Source organism: Mus musculus, chromosome 7 (assembly GCF_000001635.26).
Source record: "Mus musculus strain C57BL/6J chromosome 7, GRCm38.p6 C57BL/6J".
Classification (NCBI taxonomy): Eukaryota; Metazoa; Chordata; class Mammalia; order Rodentia; family Muridae; genus Mus; species Mus musculus.
The window spans coordinates 66,239,740-66,252,469 of record NC_000073.6 but is presented as its reverse complement, the minus strand read 5'-3'; positions in this window follow the sequence as shown (position 1 = coordinate 66,252,469).

Below are 12,730 nucleotides of genomic sequence, written 5' to 3'. Positions count from 1 at the left end.
TGCACTCTCAGATCAAGGCAGCCAGACAGTAAAGGCCTGTGAGCTCTCTATCTGAGTTGTAGTGATAAAAGTAGTTTGTTTTAAAGAGCTATTTGTTTTTATTTTATGTATACGCCCACAGACCAATCTGGTGAGAGAGTTTTCTCACTTAAGGCTCCCTCTTCCCAAAGGATTCTGGCTTGCATCATGTTGACATAAAACTAGCCAGCCCATCCAGGTGTCCGCAGAGGCCAGAAGAAGGTGTCAGATCCCTTGGAACTGAATTTACAGACAGTAAGAAGACCCTGAGTGTACACACACACACACACACACACACACACACACACACGTGTGCACACACATGCATATTTTCTCTCTCTTCCTCTCTCTTTCTCTCTTTCTCTCTCTCTCTCTTTCTCTCTCTCTCTCTCTTCCCCCCCCCTCTCCTTCCCTCCTTCCCTCTCTTTCTCCTTCACTCTTTCCCTCTGTCCCTGTCACCATTCCTCACATACAAGGCAAGCATGATGTCTTCTGTATTCCTGGGGACAAGTCATGATGTTACAGGTAGCCCACCAGTGATGAACACTCAAAGTTCATGGCCTATTCAAAGTCTTAATTCTGGCCAGTTGGGACCACACCACAAAACATGAAGTTTTTAAAGGCAGAGACCTTGTCCAGGCATCTCACTTGCAGCAGCAGCAGCAGCAGGGCCTTCGAATTGTGAGCAGTTTGAAGCAAGGAGTTTGGAGAGAAGCTAAAGTAGGTGGTTTGCCAGCCTGGTGGCAGGAGGAGGGGGGAGGCCCACACAAATAGGCAGGTAAGATGAACGGTTAGCTGGAGAAGGTTCCTCACAAACAAGCAGTCTTTTTTTTTTAAATTTTTATTATATATTTTCTTCATTTACATTTCAAATGCTATCCCGAAAGTCCCCTATACCCCCCCCACCCTGCTCCCCTACCCACTCACTCCCACTTCTTGGCCCTGGCGTTCCCCTGTACTGGGGCATATAAAGTTTGCTAGACCAAGGGGCCTCTCTTCCCAATGATGGCCAACTAGGCCATCTTCTGATTCATATGCAGCTAGAGTCAAGAGCTCTGGGGTACTGGTTAGTTCATAATGTTGTTCCACCTATAGGGTTGCAGACCCCTTCAACTCCTTGGGTACTTTCTCTAGCTCCTCCATTGGGGGCCCTGTGTTCCATCCAATAGCTGACTGTGAGCATCCACTTCTGTATTTGCCAGGCACTGGCATAGCCTCACAAGAGACAGCTCTATCAGGGTCTTTTCAGCAAAATCTTGCTGGCATATGCAATAGTGTCTGCGACAAACAAGCAGTCTTTTTGGGGGGGGGCGGTCGAGACAGGGTTTCTCTGTGTAGTCCTGGCTGTCCTGGAACTCACTCTGTAGACCAGGCTGGCCTTGAACTCAGAAATCTGCCTGCCTCTGCCTCTGGGATTAAAAGCATGCACCAACACGCCCAGCCAAACAAGCAGCCTTAACAAAGGCTAAGTTAGCTAGCATACCCTGACCTTCAGTTTCTAGACTACAGTTGGGTAGTTTTCCAAGGGACGCTCCATCAAGGAGATAGGATTCTAATTAGACCTGGAATCAGCCTCAGCCAGAAGACAAGATGGCGGAGCCTCTGTGCTGCTTTGCCCCGTCACAATGGAGGGAAGAAACTTTGATCCAGAGACTAGGCTATGTGGGTTTTTCTGCCTCAGCTCCTGCACATGGCTGCTCCTATCAGAGGGACCCCAGGCAACGAGGCTCTGTAGAGAAACACCATTGCTCCAAAAGGCACGGGCTGTGGACAAGATTGCACCAAGGCTTCCCTTACTCCCCAGGCCTCAGGAAGGGGACACACTGAAGCTACAGCCTGGAACTAGGAGGAAGAGTTCCCAAATGCCAGAGACACAGAACGATGAGGCCTCAATGGAGGTCAGGGCTTCCTTATGGCCAAGTAAACATGCCACGCTTCCAACTGGACCCCGTCGTGAAAGCTCTCCTGAGCTCTTAGCCGACTGTGATAGGAGCTCAGGGAAATAGTACAGCCTCCCCCCAGCAGTGACCAACACGGTGACCATGATGGCCAGCAGGTGGACTTGGCCAATAAACAAGATGTGCTTCCCTGGGGCCTAGTAGGGAGGAAGGCCGTAGGTGCCAGCCTCCTCAGCCTGGTCCTCCCAACATCAGCCCTGCTCTTCCCTTGGTCAGTTCTCTGGAGCAGTTTCCTCTCCAGAATCCAGGGGGCGCCCGTATGCAACAGCCCAGCCTGTCTCAGCTGTGCAACCTATCTAAACAGGATAGAGCCAGCTAAGAAATGTTTAACTCTGGATTTGTGGCTCCTCTAAGAAGGGTCTGTGGACTTCATGAGTTGACTTTACCACGTGTGAACTCTTCTGGGGAAGAAGGAAACCTTGTGACTATGTGCGGAGTAGGTGATCAGGCAAACAAGGAACCAGAAAAGCCCTGCGTGCCTGGGGGCCAGATTATGGGGGAGACGACATGGAACTTTCTACTTGGTGTTTTGCATTCCATGTGCAATAAGGAAAATGTTAAATGTGTCTTGGCTTTTTCATATCACAGGCTTCTGCAGTCTGTCTCCCTCTCTCCTCCCCACTCTGTCCCTATAGTCTATCTCCTTCCCACCTCCTCTGTGTATGTGTGTGTGTGGGGGGGAGTATATGTCTGTCTTTCTGTCTGTGTCTGTCTGTCTACCTATCTGTCTGTCTCTCTGTGTGTGTCTGTCTCTGTCTCTCTGTATATGTGTGTGTGTGTACCTGTCTGTCTCTATGTATGTCTGGCGGTGCCTTTCTCTCTCTCTCTCTCTCTCTCTCTCTCCACGTGTGTCTGTCTGTCTCTGTCTGTCTGTGTGTCTGTCTCTCGTGCTCTCTGTGTGTGTGGTATATGTCTGTCTGTCTGCCTATCTGTCTGCCTGTGTGTGTTTTGTGTCTGTCTGTCTCTGACTTTGCCTGTCTCTCTGTATGTGTGTGTACCTGCCTGTCTCTGTCTCTGTCTCTGTCTCTCTCTCTCTCTCTCACACACACACACACACTCACATACACACTCACAGAGAGAGAGAGAGAGAGAGAGAGAGAGAGAGAGAGAGAGAGAGTGTATGTGTGAGTTTCCAGACAGAACTCCAGAACTCGCTCCTAGAAGTGCAGGAGCACCAATCCCCATAGCTCACCTCCTTGCTTTGCTTTCTTCATCAAAGCTCCTTAGGACATCTCAGCCCACATGGAAAGCAGCAGGTGTGTCTGTATGTCACTCTCATGGCAGCCACGTGGAAATTACCCTGCCACTGAGAACCAGGCCCTCAGCAAGCAGGGATGGAATAGTAAGCAGCTCTGTCCCTAAGCCCCTAAGTCACACATACAAAAGGGAGGCTCCTGGATTCTCTGCAGACCCCATATAGCCTGACTCCAGGAGGGGGCTCTGCCTGGATTACCTCATCCCAGAACCACACACTGAGATCCAAGACAAAAGTCCCAAAGTCATAGAGAGACGCAGGCTGGCCAGGCTAAAATACTCCATTCAGCTCCATGGTCCTTAGAGCTCCAATTTACCCCGAGCTTACCCAGCAATGGTGCAAGAGAAGTGGAAGAGCCCACCCTGTGCTCCAGGGGCGTGTAGAGAGCCTCCCCAGCAGCCTCTAAGGTGAGAAGAAGGCCAAAGAAAGGCTAGGCCAGGCCTGTCTGTCCATGTCTGAGGCCAACTGAGAAGGGAGCCCAAAGAGCAATGCTGACTCCCACAGATTCCCCTACCCCACCATGCCTCTGTCTAGAGACAGATCTCTGTATATTCCCACTTTGGGCTTGTAACTTTCCCATAACCCACAGAATATGGTATAAATGAAGGGGTATGACTCTAAAATTCAGTCAGAAAAGGCAGTGGGGCAGGTACTCCCCTCTGAAGCTCTAAGACCCCAAACAGGTAGTCTGGCTAGGCTGAGGCCACCACCCTGAGAGGAAACACTCACCACAGAGAGGCCACATGAGGTGAGAGGGACCACCCACCACAGAGAGGGGCATGGAGGCATCTGGTCCCAGATAAGAGCCAGCACCAGGAGGTAGGATAAACACAGATGGAGACATCTTCAGAACATTCTACTCAGGACTTCTCAGCCACAGCCAGGTTATGGGCTGAGACTTCACATGTTACATGGCAGGGGTTAGTCACTCCTACTCTGTCCAAGTCCCAGGCCCACAGAAACACAGTACAGAAAGAGTTGTCACACACTAAGTTCTGGGATACAGACAACAGAGGCGTTCAGAAGGCCAATCAACTTTCTACTTTCATAGATGTTCTAGAGAACTGAGAAGCCAAGGGTTATGATGGTCATGCCTATTTAGCAGGTAAGGACCTAGGCCTAGAGTCTTGAGTACTGTGTCTTGGGGACAAGTGTATCCCGGAGCCAGCACAGTTCAGGCACAGGAAACCATGAGCAGCAGGCCCTGCCTCACAAAGCTACTACTCTGTCCTCTCAGAGGGGCACTGGCAAGTTTGCCAGCTGAGCTGGAGGCTGGATTTGCCAGGCTGTGTTCAATGCATCTGGACCCAATGGATGAATGGGAATCTTGAGTCACAGGTTACTACGGCAACCACCAAGCCCCAGGAGAGCCAAGTGCAGACTACTGAGCTATGAGCTGGTGAACTTGGAGTGAAATTCACCTTGGCTTTGCCACTTGGTTCCGGCCCAGGCTGTTGCTGGGACTCTCTTCTCCATCGGCCACTTTGATACTTTGGGAGTAGACAAATGGAAGTTTCCAGGAAAAAGGAAAGGATGTCAGGCAATCTCTCTGGCTGTGGGGGTGGGGCTGGCAGGATGCTATGCAATCTGGGCAAGGCTCCCAGCTCCGGGGTCCAAATGGCCAGCAGTGGCCAAGGCCATGGTGGTCAGCCACTTCTCTCATTGGTCACTAGACTATCTGTTTTCAGGCAAGAGCCCCTGGGAAGCCGCAACACAGGCGCTTTTATTCTAGCTGCTGAGATGCCAGCCAGGGGACAAAGGGGCAGGAGAGGCCCCTGAGGTGTGGGTTTGTCCTCTCAGAAAGTGGGGCCGGAAACAACCTTCACCTACCCCTATCCACACTGTGCACATGGGAAACAAAGGCCCAGAGAAGCCGCCAGCCCGAAATGTGTCGTTGCCAGGGGCAACCTGACCACAGCGCTGACCAGCCTGGGAAAAAGCTGTTATTCTCAGCGGGGGTGGGTGGGTGTTTGTTTTGTTTTGTTTTGTTTTATTTTTTTTTTTTTTATAAAACGTTGGGTCAGATCAGATTTTTAAAATGCTGCTCCAGGACGTGGTGTTGCCTGAACACCACGTGAAAAGGCCGATCCTGGCAGAAAGGGTTCATGGATCCACTTGGAGAAAAACTCTCACAAACTGCGAGACACTGGCATGGGACTCCTATATCACTAACAGCGAGTCTGTCTGTCCTGTCTGTGTCTGGGTTTGGTCTGTGCTGCTGGTGGATGAACATGGAAACCCCCCCACACACACACACACACTCCTAGCTCGCAGGAGAGACCAGAATGCAGCTCACCTTTGACCTGCACCAGGCCAGCTGTGCCAGGGGTACATGAATGCAGTGCCAGGCAGGCGTGGCAAAAGTATGAGAGAGCATGGGCAGCCGTGCAGAACAGATCAACGGATAAGCAGTGAGTTCAATCACACAGGGCAACTGGCAGGCATGAGCTAAGGCCTCCTGCTCCTGCCCCTAAATTCTGAAAAATGCACGAAAAAAAAACATTTAAGGAAAGAAATTCTGGATTCTGAAGATCATCCCCATTGCCTGAGCAACAGTCTACAGACTGTCCTTACTAAAGTCTGTCTCTAACCCGGTTTTCTTCGGCTCGGAGATGTGGGAGCCGGGGTTTTGAGGGATCAGTAGGAGCTCACCAAATTAGGGCTCGGGCTGGAGAGATGGCTCAGCGGTTAAGAACAGTGACTGCTCTTCTGAAGGTCCTGAGTTCAAATCCCGGCAACCACATGGTGGCTCACAACCATCTATAATGGAATCCAATGCCCTCTTCTAGTGTATCTGAAGACAGCAACAGTGTACTCATATGCATAAAAGAAATAAATCAATCTTCAAATTAGGGCTCATCTACTCTGAGGGGCTAACTGACCCTGTGAGATAGTACAGTTTAGAGGGACACCATTGAGTAGGAGAGACTCTGGGTCTAGACTCTGCCTAGGAGCAGAGAACACTTGTCATATATGTGTGAGGACTGTGTCTGGTGCCCACCACAAAAACATGTCCGCAGTGGACAGGATTCCATGTATATGACACCCAGCAGAAAGAAACCGGGACCGTGGTGTGGTTTCTCTGGGTGTCCAAGTTTCCCTTGAGATGTGGTTTCAAAGAAAGAGAGTCATCTGGAAGGAACAGAGAGGTTTGCGTATGAACTTCAGCTTCTCTGTGTGGCTCTGGGAAAACGTCTTTCCTCCTCTGTGCCTGAGCTGCCTGTTCTACAAGAGTGATCCCAATGACCAAGTACTCCCCATCCACCAAACGCTGTTCCTTTGGTTTCACATTCTACGCACAGTCAGCACTGTGTGGTCCAAGCAGCTGAGGCTCAGGGAGGCCAGAGGCTTGTCCCATGATGGTCCAGTAAGAGTCATGGCTCCAAAAGGCATCTGCCCGGATCTGCTGTGAGCACCCTCATAGGGACATCTGAGTGGAAGGTCTGGCGTGAAGCATTCAGTGAATGCCCCCCCCCATGCTGCTGTGTGACCTAGCAGGTGTCTTGGGGTTGCTGATGAAATAAATGACTCTCCCCATTTCGTGAGGGAGAATTCCAGATCCTCAAAACAAAGCAAAGAGAGACTGCAGCATTCAAACCCTGTCTGAATTACCTTGTGCACAATTCATGAAGTGGCTCTTTCAGCCAGGCACAGTGGAGTGACTTGGAGAAGCCACCTCCTCCTCTGCCAGGGCCTGAGACCCAGAACAAAGATCTAAGATCCTTTGTACCCTAGGCTGGCCAGTTGCTATGGCCTTCGGGACTCGGATTTGGTGATGGGTTTATCTCCATCTTGGCTGAGATCACTGAGCGATAGCCAAGATACAGGAACAGCTTGGAAGTATCTGGAGCATCAGGGAGGCACCAGGGCCCAGTAGCAGCTGCTCTGAGGCCCCCATGGCTCCCATGGGTGCTGGTGGAAGGCAGACAGTGTGAGACTACAGGATGCTGGAGCCTGCTGACAAAGTTTGCCGACCATGACCTTTTATAAATGTCTACTGGACCCTAACCTCAAACGGGCAGAACTGATCCTGCTCTCCTTTGTCTTCAGCTTATTATCCCAATTTCCTAAAGTTGTATTTGGTGTTCCCCTAGGGGTAACCAGCCTGCCCTGGTGTTTCTCCCAGAGCATACTACCTGCTTCTGACTCTGATCCGACGACAACCACTTTCCACCTACCTAGAACGCATCCCATCTTCCCCTGTCCCAACCCTTCTATCTCACATTCCTCCAGGAGTAACGAGATGCCCTGGCTTTTCTCAAACTATCCCCTTCTCCATCCAGATGTGTCTATATGTCATTAAATTATCTTTTGTTGACCGTTAACCAAAGCAGCCAGAAGCACGATCCAGGATCTCAGTGATGGAGGAAAGCCCATTCCCCTGAGGCTATTAAAGGCTGGACCACCCCAGAGTCTTGGATAGTGTTGGTAAGGATCTGGGCATTGGAGCTTTGCAAGCATCCCATGGTTCTAAAGCAGGGGCTCAGAGGGTTGTGAGATGATCTTTAGGGGAAGACTCTTGTCCAGCCATCCTTGCACCTACCAGAATGAGAAGGGAAAGGAGAATGTTTACAGTCTTGGCCCTGGTGAGATAAGCCAAGGTTGTCCATTCCTAGCTGGAGCACCTGGGATCCGTACTCTAATTGTATTTATGTGAGGCTTAACCCCAGCCTCTGGGGCAATGTAAGCATGGCGGGTTGGAGGATGGCCCACTGGAAGACACAGCTTAGGGAACAGTGCGTGAAATGTCCAGCTTGGGTGGTTTCTGCCTCACCAAAGGCTGTATACATTGCACCTCATCTTCTGGAACATGCCCTAGGGCCAGTTTCAGGGTCTGTGGTGGTCTAAACAAAAGAGGTGCCTGAATCCTTTGAGCCAGGTACTGTCCAGACTCTATCAGCTCCTTCTCACTCACGGGCTCTCGGAAGTCCTGGCCCCTGGGCTAGCAGGAAGCTTTTCTTCCGGGTTTTTCGGCTCTGCTCACTGAGCCCAGGGGTTCCCAGGAGTGGCTTCCTTAATGAGGGTGATAAGTCAGGCTCAAATCGAGTGTGACATCTCCAGCCTGGTGGATCATATACCTCCTGAGGGCTAGGCGCTGTCCTAGACCCACCTGGAAACACCCTGATGGAGGTGAGAAATGAGCTCCTTGCCCAGAGAGACCAGCACAGTTGGCCAGACTGCCAGAGAAAGAACAACTGCACAAATAAAAAAGTGAGGCTGGACCAGATCCAGGCTGGGATGCAGGTGCCTAGATGGCAGCATCCACCCACCACTGGGTGGTCAGGAAGCTGGAACCCACAGCATGAGTCCAGCTACTTTGCCAGAAATGTTAGGAGTCACTCTGACCAGCTGTCCCAAATCTAAGAGACAATACACGGAGGCCAAGGCTGAGCCAGACCTGATTCACCTCCTTTGTCACTATTGGGCCAAAGTCCCCTGCCTTGTTCCCAAGGCCAGGCAGAGCTGGAACACAGGCAGCTTTGGCTTTCCAGGTGATGGACTGATGATGCCTTTGGGGCTGTGATTTCCAAATAGGCTGTCACTGAAAGGCTTTGGGGGGGGAACTCCAGGAAGTTCTGTTGTCTGGGCCACAGTGCACCTGGTAGATTAGAGTACACACAGAGAGAGGGGGCATACATAATATAAGCTAGAACTGCTTATATAACTAGATATGGGCACCCCAATAGCGGTATTCTGCACAATGGGGAGACCAAGTCAATAGTGTCTCATCAGTCCCTGAAAATGGATGTCTCAGCAGTTCCAATTCAGTACTGAAGGCCTGGCAGCATCCTGAAGAGCATATGTCACTGTGGTGGTTTGAACAAGAATGGTCCCAATAGATTCATGTGCAGGAATGGCACTATTAGGAAGTATGGCCTTGCTAGAGGAAGTATGTCACTGTGGGGGCAGGTGAGGTCTCCTATGCTCAAGCTACATCCAGTGATGCTCCTTCAGCTGCTTGCAGATCAAAATGCAGAACTCTCAGCTTCTCTAGTACCGTGCCTGCCTTCACTCTGCCATGTTTCCCATCATGACGACAATGGATGGAACTTCTGAAACTGTAAGCCAGCCCTAGACAAATGTTTTCTTCTATAAGAGTTGCTGTGGTTATGGTGTCTCTTCGTAGCAACGAAAGCCCTAACCAAGACAGTCATCATGTTGGGAGGCCAAAGGAGCTGCAGTCTGGTGTCACCAGTGGAGGACAGTACTGTGATAGCAGCAGCAGCAGCAGCAGCAGCAGAGGTGCACTCACCAGCAAGAAGGGAAAGGCAGCTAGCAAGTAACACTGCCTTCCCCTTGGACTTCCTTTCCTCTGTCCATCAGAAGGTGCTGCCCACCAGAGGAAGTGTTTCCTCCTCACAGTTAGTCCTCCCAGGAGTGCTCCTCAGGCCTCTTACAGGCCTGTCCCAATTAATTCTGTATCTCAATCAAGCTGACAAGAAGATTAACCATTACAGGCCCACCCCCTATTCACCTAACAACTCATCTTCTCACGGCATGTTTAACTTCCAGATGAAGACAATAGCAAAGGGATATTCTACATAACATGATACAGCTATCCCATGTACAACCAAACCCACTAATTCTAGACTAGAACATTTCTTGAGGAATGCTTGACTTTCTAATAGGGCTACCCAGCTCAAATGTCCCATTCTGAGATAAGATATTTCCCCCATTTTTGTGGTTATCACCAAGCTGTTCTTTGGGAGAGGGTTTTATGATCTTGTTCTAGATTTTATGGTCTGCTCCTAAAGAAGGTGTCTTATGACTGAATTTCTGGGACACTTGCTAGAATAGCTTACACACTAGAATATGAATAGTCCAGCTATGGCCATCTGCGTAGCAAAGGGAACTGGGTATTGGATGATTTGGCAATAGTAGTCTGGCAATGATGGCCTGACAGTTTCTGAGAAAGTTGCTGGTCTTCGGTCCATGTTGGAAATTATAGCAGGCTGTGGTCTGATTCCAAGAAGGACAGCGGTGACAGCAAAGGGGACAGCTGTGCTCACCAACAGGAAGCAAATGTAAGTCCAGCTGCCCTGCACTAGCTGCTTACTGTCCACCATCTCCATTGTCTGTCCACCACTCCACCAGCCTCCACCAGGCCCACAGCACAAGAAACATCTAGGCCTGCTACACCAAGAACATCCAAGGCTGCCCACAGGAGGCCTGCTACACTGGGAATATCCAGATTAGGCTCACCTTCCTGATACCTGCTACACCAGGACCATCCTGGAACAACCAGATGGCTAAAGGCCCACATAACACAATCCACAAGATCCAGGGCAATATGCACCTTCAGAGCAAAGCTATCCCACTCCAGCAAGCTCTGGGTATCCTAACACAACCAAAGAACGAGAAAATGACCTTAAATCCAACCTTATAGAAATGACAGATGCCTTTAAAGAAGAAATGAATAAATCCCTTGGAGAAATACACAAAAATACAATTAAAAGGGTGAAAGAAATGATTAAAACTGCTCAAGATATGAAAATGGAAATAGAAGCAATAAAGAAAACACAAACTGAAGTAATCCTGGAGATGGAAAAACCTAGGGAAGACAGCAGGAACAACAGACACAATCATCACCAACAGAACACAGGAGATAGAAGACATCAAGTGAAGAAGAATAGAAAAAAAGATGATATAATGTAAATAAATAGAATAAACCAATAAAAATAATAATAAATCAAGTTTTCATATGGATGAGAAAAGAAGAAAAAAATCATACATCAGTTAAAGAAAATGTTAAATCTAAAAAATTCCTGACACAAAACAACCAGGAAATCAGGGATACTATAAAAATATCTAATCTAAGGATAATAGGAATAGAAAAAGTTGAAGGGTCCCAGTTCCAAGGACCAGAAAATGTTTTTAACAAAATTTCCCCAACCTAAAGAGAGAGAGTCTATAAACACAGAAGCTTACAGAACACCAAACAGATTGGACCAGAAAAGAAAATCCTCCTGCCACATAATAATCAAAACACTAAATCTACAGAACAAAGAAAGAATATTAAAAGCTACAAGGGGAAAAGGACAAGTAATGCCTATCAGGATTATACCCGACTTCTCAACAGACTCTAAAAGCCAAAGGGGCCTGGACAGATAGATGTCTTGCAGTAAAATACCATGGATGCCAACCTACACAACTATACCCAGCAAAACTCTTTATCATCGTAGATGGAGAAAACAATATATTCCAAGACAAACCCAAATTTAAACAGTGTCTATCTACAAATCTAGCCCTACAGAACATACTTGAGAAAACTCCAACCCAAGAAAGCTAACTACACGGAAGCAAACAAAGGAAATAACACACTAGCAAAAACAAAATTAGAAAGCATTCACAAGGGCTGGAGAGATGGCTCAGTGGTTAAAGAACACTGAGTGCTCTTCCAAAGGTCCTGAGTTCAAATCCCAGCAACCACATGGTGGCTCACAACCATCTGTAATGAGATCTGACACCCTCTTCTGGGGATGTCTGAAGACAGCTACAGTGTAATTACATATAATAAATAAATAAATCTTTTTTGTTTTTAAAAAGCATACACAAACACACACACCAACAACATCATCAAAATAACAGGAATTAACAATCATTGATCAATAACACCTTTAAATACCAGTAGACTCAATTCCCACCAACTGGCTCTCTCGCCCTCTTGCTCTCCTCCCCCTGCCCCTTCCTTCCTGTCTGTCTCTTCTCTCCCCATTCCCCTCCCCCTCCCCCCTCTCTCTCCATGTGTTCATGGCCAGCTTCTACTCCTCTACTCTCTCTCTCTCTCTCTCTCTCTCTCTCTCTCTCTGCCTTTCTCAGTCTCTACGCTCTCAACTCCCCTCCCCATGCCCAAAAAAAAAAAAAAAAAAAAAAAAGACATAGCCTAACAGAATGGATGCAAAACCAGGATTTATCATTCTGTTGCATTCAAGAAACACACCTCAGCAATAAAGATAGATATTACCTCATAGTAAAGGTCTGTAAAAAATTTTCCAAGCAAGTGAATGCAAGAAGCAAGCTGGTGTAACGGTTTTAATATCTAATAAAATAGACTTTCAACTAAAATTAATCAAGGAACATGGGGAAGGAGACTTCAAACTCATCAAAGGAAAAATCCACCAAGATGATGTTTCATTTCTGTACATCTATGCCCCAATCATAAAGTCGCTCACATTAGTAAAAGAAACATTACTAAAGTTTAAACCATACATCGAACACCACACAATAATTATGGGAAGATTCAAGACCGGACTCTCTCTCTCCAATAGACAGGTCTTTAAGACAGAAACTAAACAGAGAAATAATGAAACTAAAAGAGGCTATAAATCAAGTGAACCTAACAGATATCTACAGAATATTTCACCCAAACACAAAAGAATATACCTTCTTCTCAGCACCTCACAGAATATTCTCCAAAATTGGCATATAGTTCCCCACAAAGTAAGCCTCAACAGATACAAAAAAAAAATTGAAATAACTCCTTGTATCTTATCAGAAC